This window comes from Stylophora pistillata, chromosome 9, assembly GCF_964205215.1.
Source record: "Stylophora pistillata chromosome 9, jaStyPist1.2, whole genome shotgun sequence".
NCBI lineage: Eukaryota > Metazoa > Cnidaria > Anthozoa > Scleractinia > Pocilloporidae > Stylophora > Stylophora pistillata.
In genome coordinates, this window is record NC_142527.1 from 4,419,182 (window position 1) to 4,434,470 (window position 15,289).

At 38.6% G+C, this 15,289-nt stretch overlaps 2 pseudogenes across 2 annotated transcripts; one reads left to right on the forward strand and one right to left on the reverse strand.

Moving 5' to 3' along the window:
* The first annotated feature begins 931 nt into the window (after nt 1-931).
* LOC148722875 (beta-alanine-activating enzyme-like) lies at nt 932-5,451 on the forward strand (annotated as a pseudogene). Its single transcript, XR_015991772.1, has 4 exons — nt 932-1,151; nt 1,460-1,876; nt 2,148-3,109; nt 3,868-5,451. The product of XR_015991772.1 is annotated as a beta-alanine-activating enzyme-like (transcript).
* A 293-nt stretch (nt 5,452-5,744) lies between these two features.
* LOC148722876 (uncharacterized) lies at nt 5,745-14,573 on the reverse strand (annotated as a pseudogene). The gene is made up of 4 exons (XR_015991694.1): nt 14,443-14,573; nt 6,874-11,545; nt 6,506-6,666; nt 5,745-5,998 (listed from the first exon to the last, which is right to left on the reverse strand). The product of XR_015991694.1 is annotated as an uncharacterized LOC148722876 (transcript).
* Between the last annotated feature and the right edge of the window lie 716 nt (nt 14,574-15,289).

Here is a 15,289-nt window from a genome sequence, read left to right on the forward strand (position 1 = left end):
AACAAAGAAGGTGACCATACCAATAAAATTGAAGGTCATTGGAGGCATGCAAAGTGTAAACTACCAATGTTTGGCGTTCGAAAGCATCTTTTCTCCACACATTTGGCTGAATTTATGTGGAGGTACATGCACCGCGATGACGATTTGTTTAGTGTATTTTTAAAAGATGTAAAGAAAGTTTACGATATCACTACAGAAAAGCTTTAACTTTTAAAAGCGTGTTAAGAATGTATGATGAAGCGAAGAAATATGTAGGATTAATTCTCCATCGCTTTCTCAAAGAACGTAGAATGCTTCTTGTTATTATTGATATAAATGTATGATTAAGCTACAAAATATGTATGATTAATTCTCCATCGCTTTTTGAAAGAACGTGGAATGGTTCTTTAACTATGTGGAACCTCTTCTTTGGAGCCCCTCACTCACGATGTCCGGTTGAGAGTTATTCGGTTGAGTTGAGTTTGGAATAAAGTGATTACTTTATTCCAAAATGTCAAAGTCCTAAGTGGCAAACTAGATATGCTAATTTTACTGTACCCAGCCAAATGCACATGCAATAGGCTACATGTGCTAATTGACTGTGAATTACGTATGCATGTGCAACGCTTTTGAACATAGGAAGCCATTGTTGTACTTGGTGACATGGTCAGCAATACTTTAAATACCTGCTTCATGAAAATCATAGTAAAGGTTATATGTAATGAATACAAATTAACTGCAATGACTGCAAATAGGTGTACATTAGTCTTGATTAAATACTCTGTTGTTTCAGTTTGAGAAGCTTGACACCTTTGTATAGAGTTGCACACCTTAATTGTTCTTGAAAGCTTCAAATTTTGAGAATGTCACCTTTAAGATAGCACCTGAATCATCTTGTAAAATCCATACACCACAACATTTATAAATGCGTAATGGCCAGTACTAAATGTAATACATAATCTTCATATCCAACAGGAACATTTTCCAAGTGACATCTCATGATATAATATTCCTTACCTCTCCCTACACCTTTGATCCTTTCATTGTTCAAATGTTCACAGCATTTGCAGCAGGAGCCAGACTTGTAATTGTGCCAGTCAGTGTTAAAATGGCACCATTCAAGCATTGCAACATTCTTTTTGATAAAGAAAGGCGCAGTGACCATTTTACAGGTAAGAGTTTTTTGAGATACAAAACCATGAAAACCATACACCAGTTAGTGCTACTAATAATGTAATATAAGAAAAGGATAGAATTGACTTGATTCCCTCCTTTCCTCGAATCAGATACTCAGTACTGACAAGCAATTTTCTCAGCGAAGATTAATTATGGGAAATTTGAATACAAACTTAAATTTGTTCCTGTAAAATTGTCAGAAACCACCTGGAGTGAATAACTGCACTGATCACCTATAAGACAGAGTTGAACTGCATAATTTCTTTTGTGACTTGACTCTGTTTTATTTCTATATCCTAAACAGCTGACTCCATCCTTGATGTAACACATTGGTCAAGAACTAATTCAGTCAAAGATTCTCAGTAAAAGATCCATCTCTCAGAGTGCTGGCATTTGGTGGGGAAACCTGCCCCACTATCTCCACCCTCAAGAAATGGAGGTCTCTTCAGAGTAAAACTTCAGTCTACAATCTTTATGGCATCACAGAGGTTTCCTGCTGGGCATCTTGTCATAAAATTACTGATTGTAAATTGGAGGATGGAAGTGGTGATCTTTGTGGAAATGTAACATCTGGACACAGAGATCTGGTGAACTACTCAGCCAAGGAAGTTAATGATTCTGAAGTACCACTGGGTGCTCCTCTGTCAGACACAAATTATCATTGAAGTGCAAGATGAAAATGGACAAATTGGCTCAGAAGGAAAGGGCTAAATATACATTGGTTAGTTAATTGTGGTGACTATGACTAAAACCGTATTAAATGATGAAAGGCTATAGAAGATGGCCTTAATATTTGTGTGATACATGATTTCTTTGATGCTGATATTTGTTTGCCTCCGGAGTTAATTTAGATCATATATAGTGAGTCATTGGGGGAGAACATGCAAATCTGATTTTTTTTCTCTATTTCTAGTAGGGGACATGCAGGCCTTATTTTTTTCCATTTTAAGGAGAAATCATGTAAATCTGATTTTTTCTCCTGGCTTTGTTAGATGGATCAAGCAGGGTGTGTCTTCCAAACAATGAGACCCAACTCAACCAGGAACAATGCATGCCACAGGGCATTGGGGATTTGTGAAAGACAACACCATTTGGTACCGAGGACGCAAAGACAGGCAGATCAAGCGAATGGGCAAAAGAATAAATCTTGATTGGATTGAACAGCAAATTTCTGAACAGATCCCAGAGATAACATGTTCCCTGGTTTTAGACAAAACTGATCTGAGCTCTAAGGAGACACATCATCTTCATGAAGATACAAACAAAATATCTCCCTCTCCTTCATCCAGTGTTCCTTTTGAAGAAATACCCATTCTTAGCACGAAAAGATTGTTCTCAACTCTGGCTGATGCTGCCTCCTATTACAACAGTAAGGCAGCAAAAAAGATCCAGGCCCTAGAAGAAAATAAGGATTCTAACATAACTGCACTGTCAGATGTAACTGAATTGAAAACCTGTTTTTGTCCTATGCAGAGACAAAACCAGTTTAATGTTTGTAACATTTGTAAACACTCAACACCAAGCACAGATGGGGTTGTGGCAAGCAAGGCACCAACATTTTCTGCCAGTCAAGCCAGTGCCTCAGCTAGTGCTGTACCTTGTGAGGTAGCAGGATCACCATTAATAACAAAGGTCCCTGACCAGTTCTTCTCTTCTGTCCAAGATCATGAAGGTTCCATGGCTGTCAACCCAGATACAGGAAATTTTAACGCTGCAGAAGGGAGAGTTTCCGTTTCTTGTCAGTGGCGAACTTGTCTTTACAAATGTATTGATGCCTCACCTCTTGTGGTGCATGCACCAGGGAGGTCTGAGGGGGAAGTTTTCATTGGTTCCCACAGTCATGTGTTCATGTGCATCAGACTGAGGGATGGCAAAGTACTGTGGGAGAGTAGACTGGGGGACAGAATAGAATCCTCTGCAGCTCTTTCACTTTGTGGTAGATATGTTGTCGTGGGTAAGTATTGTATCTTCTTTTTATATACTAAGGAGTACCCTGTGGGAGCAAACCAGAAATAAATAAGGCAAATATGGTAAACCTTGTAATTATGTTACAGGATCTGAATGTACACTTGAGTGTTAAAGTACATGTATTGACCCTGTTCTCACTTCTCTAGAGTGTTTTTTGCACTACCAATATTAAATTTCTCAATGTAAGAATATGTATCCATTGTAAACATTCTCAGGAGAAAGGAGCCTGCTGCTTATCTCGTTATTCATTTCATTAATTCACTTTTCTTCCAAACCTTCCCCCACCCTTCCATCCCCTCCCTTCTTTTAGCTTAAACTGAGACAAATTAAACACCGCACCTTGCAAAAAATATAATTGACAATTTTTGGTTAAGCTTGAAAGCTAATATGGCCTCCTCTGTAATAGCTGGTTTTGTATGGGTCCTGGAATATTTGGAATTTTATATTGACATTTTCTCGGACTGGAATGTCCTGGAAAAAGGCTATGTGTCCTGGGAAGTCCGGAAAATCTGCTTAACTCAAGCAATAAAGTTTTCAAAGTTTAGGTTCTAAGAAAATTAATGTATGTAGATTAAGTAAGGAAAATTGATTTTAAAACCTTAAAGGTTTTTAAGGTGAAATTTAGAGCACTGGAAAAATCAATCTGAGACCTAGGAACAAAAACCCTGGAAAAGTCCCCATAATAACGGAGACAATGATCTGCTCCCCATCTCATCAACTGAAACCTAATATTTTTTTTTCTAGGCTGTTATGATGGCCAAGTATATGTACTCAACTGCTTCATGGGTGAAATAAGTTGGACATTCCAAACAGGTGCAGCTGTGAAAAGTTCTCCCTGCATTGACCCACAGACTGGATTGGCCTGGGTGGGGTCACATGACCACCATTTGTACGCCCTTGATGTCACAAACAGGCAATGCATTGCTGCAATACACTGTGGTGGAGGATCTTGTTTCAGTTCTCCATGTATTGGTAAGAAACCACACTTAGTATTCATTGCTACACTGACTGGCCATCTTCTTGCCATTGACGCTACCAAACATACCGTACTTTGGAGTCAGCAGTGTCCTAAGCCAGTGTTTGCGTCACCATTATTGACACCTATTGGTATAGTTTGTGCATGCGTCAATGGATTTGTTTACTGTTTTGACTTCCAAGGTAAGAAGCTATGGGAGTTTGAGACCCAAGCTTCAGTGTTCTGTTCACCAACTTTCTACCAGGATGTAAAACATGATTACAGGTTTTCTTAATGCATTGTGTTTGGCTCTCATGACAAACATGTGTATTGCCTGTCACTAAATGGAGAGCTCTTATGGAGTTTTACAACTGATAGCCCAGTGTATTCAAGTCCCTATGTAGACATGGTGTACAGCAATATTTCGTGTCACGCAACATGTAATGCAGGGCATCGTGACAAGTGTGACACTCAGCTAGCAGTATTTGCTTTGTCAAGTGTTGGTACCCTGTATATACTGGATTTTTATTTAGGAGTTCTGTTAGCTTTTTACCCATTACCTGGTGAAGTATTTTCTTCACCTGTTGTAGTTGACAATAAAATTCTTATTGGCTGTAGGGATAACTATATTTACTCACTTGAAATATTAAATAAAACTGAAAAATAACTACTTGCACTGTTGACCTAAACCTTTATTCCATGAGTGACTAGCATCTAATTTCTCCTTACAATATCCCCCCTGAGTCAAACATTAAATTCATGAGAATATAAGAAATGATCACCAACTAAAGAAACTCTTGTTTGTCAAACAAATTCTCCTTGTCAGCACCTTAGGAAATGTATAGAGAACAGTATGGAGAATATGCATGCTGATGTAAGGGGGTGTAAAGGGTAAAAAATCCTTTTTTCACATTTCACTCGTTTTCAAGAATTCAAGCAGATTTTTTTAATTTACGATAGAAAAGGATTTGAATTCTCAATATCTCAATTAAATGTTTGTGTTTATTCTTATTGGTTTTTGTTAACCAGTTTAAAATAAAAAAGGAAAATTTATCAACTATTTTAGTGACAGGATAAACTCTATTGGAAAAGAGGACTGTTATCCTTTTGCATGTCCAGTAGCACATAAGAATATCCTATTAGATAAAAAAGGCAGTCTATGACTTCATGTGCCTGTTGTTGTATAGTTGTTGTACAGCAGTGCAATACTAAAGCAATGTGGTGTAAAATGCAGAGTAGTTAATGAACAGCTCTTGTTGATGACAAACTTTTGATTCAAGGAGGACTTGGTTGGAGCAGAGTTTGTCACTTGTCAATTGGACAGGGCAGGAAATAAGAGAAAAGGTACATTTATTAAATGAACATCAAAGTTATTTCAATACAAATCTTCGCCATTTCATATGCTTTGTGTACCTGGCGCTATGGCAGCTATGGATTTACCTACTCCTCTCGAGTTCGAAGGTTTGAGGTTAGAGCCCTGGCCACACCAAGTTTTTGTTTGGCCTTTCGCAACCTTGCGTTTCAACCTATTAAATTACGAGAGTTATCTGACAATTTGATGAGAACCTGTACAGCTGATAGTATCAGTGAGGAAGCTCTCATCCTGGAAGCCTAAACACTCTTAAGGAATATGACTGATCAATCCTCACATTCATTTTCAATGAAATCTGGACAAAACTTCTGAAAACTTTATTGGAAATTTTATTGGTAATTTTACCAATTTTACAAATAAAGTAGACATAACTCCCATATAGCATATTAGTCTAGGTAAGTTGTGTACAGAGAACAAAAGACTAATAATTTAAACCAGTAGTAAGCTTCTGGGAATAATGACAAATTCTTGAATAACAGCTTGCCACAGTAAATGTCACTGCCAACCATTCTGTCTATACTACCAATTATTGGGTCACTTCACATTACCTTAAACAGAAGAGAACATAAAAGTTAATTCATATCATCAATCTTAATAAATAAGAATTTCTTGATCACGACACATACAGCAAAGTGAAATATAACTCAACTGGTTTGAAATTCATAGTGCACTTCGACTCAACATTCACTTCGCAAGGCAAAGCATTCTACTGAAATGAACAGGACAGAATACAGCTGACGCCATTCGTTTCGAATAACACATGAACATGAAGAAAAGGGCACCAGTTTTACTCATGATACAAAGCCCACGCATTTTTTTGAGGTTAATGGACTAGTTAGACCGAAAGCTAGATAAATAAACAATGAACTGACAATAGAAAGGGATTTGGGGGCCAATTGATAAATAAGTTTTACCGAAGTTTTTCCTCTAGTTAGCACATGAAGCTCGAAAGGGCAATAATAAAAATTACCGCCAAAACACAGTAAAAAAATAAGCCAAAACCGTAGTTGATTGAGGTAAGACCATAACCGTTGTTAAGACACATGCCTACCCACCATATTCAACAGACTTAGAGAGCAAAAAGGCCAAAGACGGTTTTGGGTCATGACTTGAAAAATCCACCAAAACCTCCCGAAAAATAATTCGTCGAGGGTTGTAGTTAGAGCAGCTTAATCCTGAAGCTAGAACATTTTTTAAAGCCTTGTGTCCTATATGACTGTAAATAGAAGGAAAAGACGATGTTATTTAAAGTGATTTGATGCATGGGGGCCACCTCAAACTTAACGCAATTTTACTTCGAAGTTGAAGTAAAATAATATCAAACTCTAAATTTCTATCTTTCCTCGGATCAAATATCTCACGATCGTCTCCACAGACAACTTTGTGATTCACAAAAATAAAACATCAACATCTTAAGACTAACCTTCGAGGTATGTTGTCTCATGTGTACATATTGATCTTCAGTAACTCAAATCTCAAACTTCAAGTTTTCGGGCTTTTTTCGCGTTTTCTTCGCACTTTGATCATTAAAATATCCTCAACCGAAGAGCCAGCAAACACCATGAGTATCCACAGAGTTAGAAATGTTGGCGAACTTGTCATACTCCTTCATGCATATTCACAAAATATTACAAAAAGGTGTCGATCGTCCAGTGAAAGCTCGCAGAAACTCGTCGAAAACTCTACAAATGGCGCCGAACGCGACAAACTAATTCCGCTCGCGCATGCGCAGACAAAATGCCTCTCTGCTACGCCAAAGCATATTGCCTATCCCCCCCCCCTCCCCCCCACGGTAATAAATTATGATTGGTCCCATATTTGCTAGTTTCAGCCCTGGTATTCCTACTAGAAATGATCGTTATGAAAAGAGCAGGGAAAAAATTCTTGTTGTTCACTCAGGTAAATTTCTTTGTCACTTTCTCGTTTGACTGAACACGGCCAATAGAACAGTTACAAGAGAAGAAAGAGTTCGCCTCAAGCTGAACGGATTTGAACTGAAAGGATTGTTTCATTCCTAGCCTGACCATTCCCTCCCAGGAAACACTTATTTGTAATGGTCAGCAGCTCTGTATCTTTTAGCATACAGTTTGGTCACAATTGTCCCTCGAATTGACCATAAATATCATATTTATTCCAACGAAGAGTACACGAGGTTAGCGTACTATTTACACTTTTAGTTTTTGTCTTAAGCCGGAGCACATCTAAAAAAAAAAAAGGCATTTAGTTTCACGCGGGCCTCCTCCATTGCGATCATTCGCCAAGACTATTCGTCTACTTGTCAGTATCGAACTACGACCTGGCCCTCGAGAACAACCTATCTGCACCACCAAGACTTTTCTTACAGGAACAAACATTTGGCTTTTCATATTGAACCACTCCTGGGTTACGGCTAAAAATATTCTCTTGAAAATTCCTTTTTTTAAAATTTTCTACAAATTCTAGATGATGAGAAAATCGTTAAGAAACCACACAACATTTTCTCTGTTCATGATCCCTCTCAACATTAAGTTCATGATGTTCTATGCCGTTTTGTAGATCATCTAAGGAACGTTGTACTTCACACAACTCAAGGCGAGTACGCTCTACGACAGAATGCTCGGGACCAAGCTTTTTCGACCTAATGTCCAGAGCACGTTCGTAAAACTCCTTGGCTAGTTCCAAGTCGCCCAGGTTACGATGTACATTACCCAAGCTATGGTAAGAAAACGCCACATAAACATGGTCATGTTCAAGATTCTTCAATTGTATGTCTTTGGCACGTTCGTATAACTCCTTGGCCTCTTGCATGTTATTCAACTCAAATTGCACGTTACCTAAATGGTGGTATGAATTCGCCATATCGACATGCTCGGGCTCAAGATTTTTCCGGTTTACAGCTAAAGCTTTTTCGTGACATTCCTTGGCCTGTTGCAAATCACCCAATCGACGGTGAACTTCACCCAATTTATGGTAAGTAGGTGCGACATCGACATGCTCTGGTCCAAGCTTTTTCAGCTTAATGTTTAAAGCAATTTCAAAGCACTCCTTGGCCTGCTCCAGTTCACACAATTCACGGTGGATACCACCCAAGTTAGAGTAAGTGAGCGCGACATCATCATGTTCGGGTCCAAGCTTTCTCAACTCAATCTTTAAAGCACGTTCACAATACTCCTTTGCCTGTCGCAGGTTACCCAAGTCACGCTGTACATTTGCCAAGCCAAAGAAAGTACGCGAGACGTTGACATGATCGGGTCCAAGCTTTTTCAACCAAATGTTTAGAGCACACTCGTAAGACTCATTGGACTTTTGCAGGTCATCCAATTCACGCTGTACATCACCTAAGTTATGGTAAGTATGCGCGACATCAACATGCTTGGGTCCAAGCTTTTCCAATCTAATTTTTAGAGCAAGTTCCCAATAATTCTTGGCCAGTGGCAAATCATCCAATTCACGCTCTACATCACCCAAGTTATCGTAAATACGCGCGACATAAACATCTTTGTCTTCATACGTTTTCAACCTAATGTTCAGAGCACGCTCAAAATAATTCTTAGCGCTTTGCAGGTTTCCCAGTTCACTTTCCACGACACCCATGGTAAAGAATGAAAACGCAAAATAAATGTGGTCATGACCAAGATTCTTCTGCTGAATTTCTAAAGCACATTTGTAATACTCCATGGCCTTTTCTAGGTTACCCAAATCGTGCTGTACATTACCCAGATGATGCAATGTTCTCGCTACGTCAACATGCTCGGGTCCAGGATTTTTTTGCTCAATGTCTAGAGCACGTTTATGATTCTCTTCAGAATTTTGGAACTCACCCAACTCACGCTGCACTGTGCCCAGTAAATTGTAAATAGCCACAAGGGCAACAGGTGTGGGTCCAAGTTCTTTTAGCTCAATGCCTGAAGTACTAGTACTCTCGCAATCACCTTCCTCCCTAACTCTTTCAACTAGTTTCAACGCTGTTTCACAGAAAGCTTTTGCGCTTGAGAATTCGCGGTGATTTCGGCAAATGATTGCAAGCCTTCTGAAAAATTCTAATAGTTCTGAATACCGGTAGTTCAAAACATCTTCCTTGATAACTTGATCTTTATTTTGGTGAAGAAAGACGTTTTTAACTTCTGCAGCAAACGTAGTCAAGTGTGGAATGAGATGCTCACTGTCACGAATAGAGTTTTGGTCGTGCCAAGTGTTTGGAAGATGAGTGTCTATGAATTGATTGAATGACGTCACAGTCAGCACAAGTTTGTAAAGGTGTTCATAATGATCCTGACACTCGTTGATTACAGATTTGCTTACCTCATGCACAACTCCATGCATACTAACAAAAACTCCATCTTCTCTTTCTTCGAACATAAGAAGTGAGTAGCCTTCGATCTGAAGAGCAATTTCTTCTCTATCTGAATTCAGTTCCTTGTCAATCAAAATGTAATTCGTAACGATGTCTAGATGCAGAGGTTGTGGAGAACATAGAGAGAGTAGTGTAAATGTCTTTTTTAAAACACTGTCATTTTTTACTGCTCTTTCAATGGCGATTCTTGTTGCAACGGTCATGGATTTCCCGTAGCAAGGGTTGGTTTCAATGAGTTTCGTTTCAGTATGGGTTCGCATACCTCTTTCTAGTTTTTCTAAATACTCCTTCCATCCAAAGTTTCTGTGTATTTGACTTTCACGAACCTTTCTTACGTACACGCCTGCACTAGCCAGTGCGAGAGGTTGGTAATCTAAGGCCTCCGCGACCTTATCTTCTACTCCATGTTGCCTAATCCCCGAAACCTTCTCTAAAAAAGAACTAGCATCTTTGGGCGTCATGCCTTCGCTCACTGAAATATGAGAGACAAAGAAACTTTCAGAGGGGATGGATGAAGCGTTCTGAGTTGTGATAAGTAACTGGCCTTTTGTCCACTAGTTGTTTCCAGGCCGAGGGAGAAAATCATGTACGTCAAATGAACTGTTGACATTGTCGACCACCAAGAGCCAAGATCCATAACGAGGAATTTTGGTTGCAATCAAATCCTTTAGGTTGTTTACTTTTTCTTCAAGCTGCATCTTTGTTGAGTTAAGAGTGCCCATAACAGTGTATTCAAGGCACTGGATTTGTCTTGCCAAAGAAGCGTACGATTCCAAAAATGTGTTTGAATTTTCAGCGTTCAGAGTCATTACGAATGTGGGGGGTTTGAGGTCTTTGCTGGCTGCCTCGTAGAAATTCTGAGCTACTAGACCGGCCAACTGAGATTTACCACTTCCAGGGTTACCTGAAATATATAGGTAACTCAAACCACTTCCATTTGCTTCTCTTAGTCGTTCAAGCTGTTTCGCTATTTGATTAACTTCGCTCTCGCGAGGTGAGATTTCGTGCAAGGGCTTAGGCGGAAGGATGCAGAATTGAGAAATATTTTTATGTACCTGCTCCTCGAGTACATGGTGTTGTTCCTCTAAGAATTGACGGTGTTCTTCAAGGAAATGATGTCTTTCTGCATGTAGCTGGCGTTCTTCTTCAGAGGTTTGCAGTTTCACATTAGTCGCATGTAGTTCTTGGTAAAGGCTCTTAACGTTTTTCAAAACATTTTGAAGTTCCTCTGTCTGAAAACTTTTCTGCTTGCGGATGTTTTCAATTTCAGTGGTAGACATATGAAGACTATGAAATGCATTCTCTACTTTACGAACGGCAAGTATGAACTGCTGATCTGACAGCTGACCATGTGGCATGTGAGCGAACTCTTCATTGCGAAACTCCCTGAGATCATCGACATTCGAGCGGACTGCTGCACTGAGTCCGTGGCCAATCGAATCAGAGTAAAGGATTACATAAAAGAGTGTAGTACAATCCCACTCCGCACTATTTCCGTTTCTTATCATTTCTAGCAGACGAGTATTTCGGCTCCGGGGAGATTCCCTGTTGTAGAAGTCCAGTCCATTTTGAGATGTATCCTTCCATTCTCCTAACGTTGATTGGTACCGACTGTCCCATTCCTGTTTGAAAATGGATCGCAGTCTTTGTGGTAGAATATCAGTGACTACATGACAAATTTTAAAGTAGTTGAGCTTCTCTCGAGTGTAGATTGGGCTAGCCATTATTTCTCTGTCGCGACCTCCTTTTGAGCTCTTTAACCCTGTTCGGAAACGACGTATAAGCTTTTTCAATGCTATCAGGTGTATATGGAAATGGAATAATTTCCTTCAGTTCGTAGTTTATCACGCTCCAAATACAAAATAAACTTACATAAAACGAGAAAGAGGCATACAAGGACATAGATGAATTTTTGCTTCGCGCAACGAAGTTTTAATATTCTGTGAACAGAATCGAGGAGATACACTGAAATTACAGCTAGGGGATATAGGAACGAGAGCGAAATTCAAAGTGCAGTGCCTAACATTCCCTAAGAATTATTTAGTGTTATTAAAAATCAAACAAGTGACCAGGGGACAGTGCAAAATCTGATACTTCTGCTCGCGAGGAATCGAACCTGGTTCTAGTTTCATGGTCAATTGCTCTATAATAGTGGGCCACACAGAATACATTCGTGAGCTAAGTCTATATCATGATGCAAGGTTTATATGTCCTTTGGCAAAACATTACAACTTATGTAATCGATGATTAAGTTAATGGTGACGTTCATGATTATCAAAGCTGATTCATATGCACTTGCAGGAGTGAACGTAATCGCGGTGTATTCACCTTTATTCAGGCTGGAATATAAAAATTCTAAGGTACTCGTAACTCCACTCTGGTGGTCACCCAGAATGCATCAGTACACTGCAGCGAGTAAATGAACCCTTATATTTGGTATACCTTCTTATTTCAAGTCACTAAAACAATTTTAAAGTTGCTTCTATTTGTCTATTTTGTATATTAAGGATACAAGTCCTGTTTAAGCCCTTTAAGCTACTTCCACAGCAGGGATCCCATATATACTTTGCAGAAATGATCGTTGGGAAAGGAACCAATATGTTGTTCTTTTAATATCAAAATACACAAAAAATACGAAAAGATTGGGGGAAAGTGGAATACATAATGGGAAATTATAACGGGGAGCGAGAAACGGAGAACAGAAACAGTTATGACTGGGGTGAAATGAAAAACCGAAAAAAAAAAAAATAGAAGAGAGAAAGGGAGATGAGAGAATGGGGTTTCCAAAGCTCTAATGCATGAGTGCAACTTGATACTACTTCATTCACAGCTAAAAATCGCGATTTGTAATTACAGTGCTTTGCGTGTTTTGAAAGTTATATTCAGCTGTACTTTATGTTGTTTGTTTCCAGTTCCTTATGTTACATTTCACTGAAATTTGCAACCTAAGCACCTCGTTCTCGTTAAGCTTGATTTGTTCGCCTCGCTAGTCTCGCTTTCTTCCGAATGACTCAATTTACTATCTCGGTGATGGATAACGTTTCTACTGATTCAAGTTCATTGTTAAAAGTTGTTATTTACAGACCTCTCAAGAAGAGAAAACCAGACAAACCGGGTACATTTATGTCTCTCCTGGTAGCATAGATAATTTAAATATCTTATGATTGTTTGTCAAAAACACTTGTCACCGACGCACAGTGTATGTAAACTGATTTGAGCGAATTGTTATCCAATTATCCAATCGACAAAACGTGTTCTTTCGGCTCTAACTTGAGAATACAAAATCATAATAAAAAAAGCTTATTCCCAGTAATTCCACTTCAGTTGCCCGAACAAATCTGAATGATACCTTGTATCAACGATAGCAGCGATATCGAAGAATTTTTTACTCGTCACGGTAGTGATTTTCACTTGTTTGCTCCCATTTTATAAATCTAAACTGGAGATATCATCATCAATATCTAATTAGTCTTTTCAACTAAGTCTTTCATTTAAATCTTTTCCAGATATTTTAGTTTGGAAACTTGTCCTGACAACAACAGTTGCAAGTAATCTTTGCCATCAAAGCGGCCGACAGATGTATCAGCACATTTTGTTCTGAAATAGTTCAAATAGCTTTACTGCTTTAATAACCTGCAGTAGCTCCCTTACCATGGGTATATGTACTATCGATCGCAGATCTTGCAGGAAATGTAACGTAAAACAGATCCAATTACACATCGAGTAATTCTAATGATGAAGCGATTAAAATGCAATCGAATCCTTTTCTCGATTAGCGTTCTCAAAATATCGTGTATGCAAATATTTATATGGTCCACCACCTCAGTCTAGTTTGATTTTGCATCTTACTCCTTGATAAAAGAAAACAGTCCTCGAGTATTCCAAATGGTTTATTTTAAGGTCACCTAGACACATCTCATACATATTTTCTCCAACATAATTTTACTTTCTAAAGTATTCTTAACTCGCCACAGTTGTGACAGCTTGATTTCCACTTTAAAAAATCAAAGCTAATTTCATTCTCATTTATGCTTGATATACCTGAGGAATGTATTTCACATATCACTCCTTAAAAAACTTGTAGTAACGAAACAATACTGGAAGGATCGCCATTGTGGAGTAAGTTCAAGTTCTGACTTTGGTTCAAATTGTTCTGCTTTGATAGCTGTTGCAGTTTCTTTGAATCCATACAACTTATTAATTAACAGAGTTGATTTCAACGAAACTAGTAGAGCAAACGCAACGATAAACAAACCAAAGTACAATTCGATTGTAACAGAGATGAAATGATCATTGAAAAATCGGTCTCGATTAAATCAAGGTACATACATTTCCCAGAAAGGAATTTCAGTCAGGAATAATTTGCGCCACTACTTCGGATGAGAGAGTGCCTGATGTTGCATGAATAAACAAGTCATCAACGAACAAATCTCGTGAACTGATTAAGTAATCAAACTTTAAGCGAATACTGTGTTTGGTTTGTGACATCGACATTCAAAAGTCTTTTTGAGGCAACGTATCGCCGTCACTTGATGCACTTTGTATCTAGGATTACCACTTCCGGTTTCAGAAGAACTTAGTTTGACAACATCAGCTTAATCCTTCATTTGCTTTTGATAAAAGAAATTTTATAGACCATTTTAAAGAGTCTGTACTTACCATTTCAGATTTTATATGTCAGCCACATGATCAACACCCGCGTCAAAAAGAAGGAAAAGTTGAGGCAAACCAACTCAGAGTCGACCTCAATAACCTCGTTTGCTGTATCCCATCAATCCCACGGGCTTGTAACACTCTAACACAGGCAAGCAATACATGCAAATTGTTCTTTGGCTTTCAATTTGAACAGCGAAATAAATCCTTTATGATCGATTTTCGCATCATTCCATTATATGTCGGACCTGCGTTAAGCGGTCACCTACGGGGAATGGCCATGTAATACAGGCTGACCGTTTAAAAGTGGTTCCACAGATTAGGGGTATCATAAAAAAAAAAAAGAAAAGAAAAGACAAACAACGCCACCTTATGTCATAGTTGGCCAATTTTATGTACAGAGTCCCGCTCGAAAATACTCGTTACTTTGATTTGAAAGAGAAACATGGATAAAAATTACCTGAGAGTTTATTCTTAGTTTTATTTGAGTTTTCGTTGACCTCTTAAGAACGAGTCTCTGTAAGAATCAAACATCTTGGGAAATGAAAATTTTCAACCCCGCTTCAAATTTTACATACAGTTTGGCACTCAGGGGGGTGCACAAAATGCCCTTTTTAAAGGTTGCAGCACTCTTGTTGCCATGGTAACAACAGCTGCTTGTTCGAGTCCTAGGGCCTCATTTTCATACAAAAACATCGCAAAAAAGAGTGCAAAATGTTTATTTCTCTATCTCATGTTAAATACAAAATTACAAATTGGTGCTTCTAGCATAAATAGTGACATCATTCGTCTTTAATTTGATGCATTCAATTTTCCCTGGGAGTGAATGTGAACACACCAATAGATTATTTAT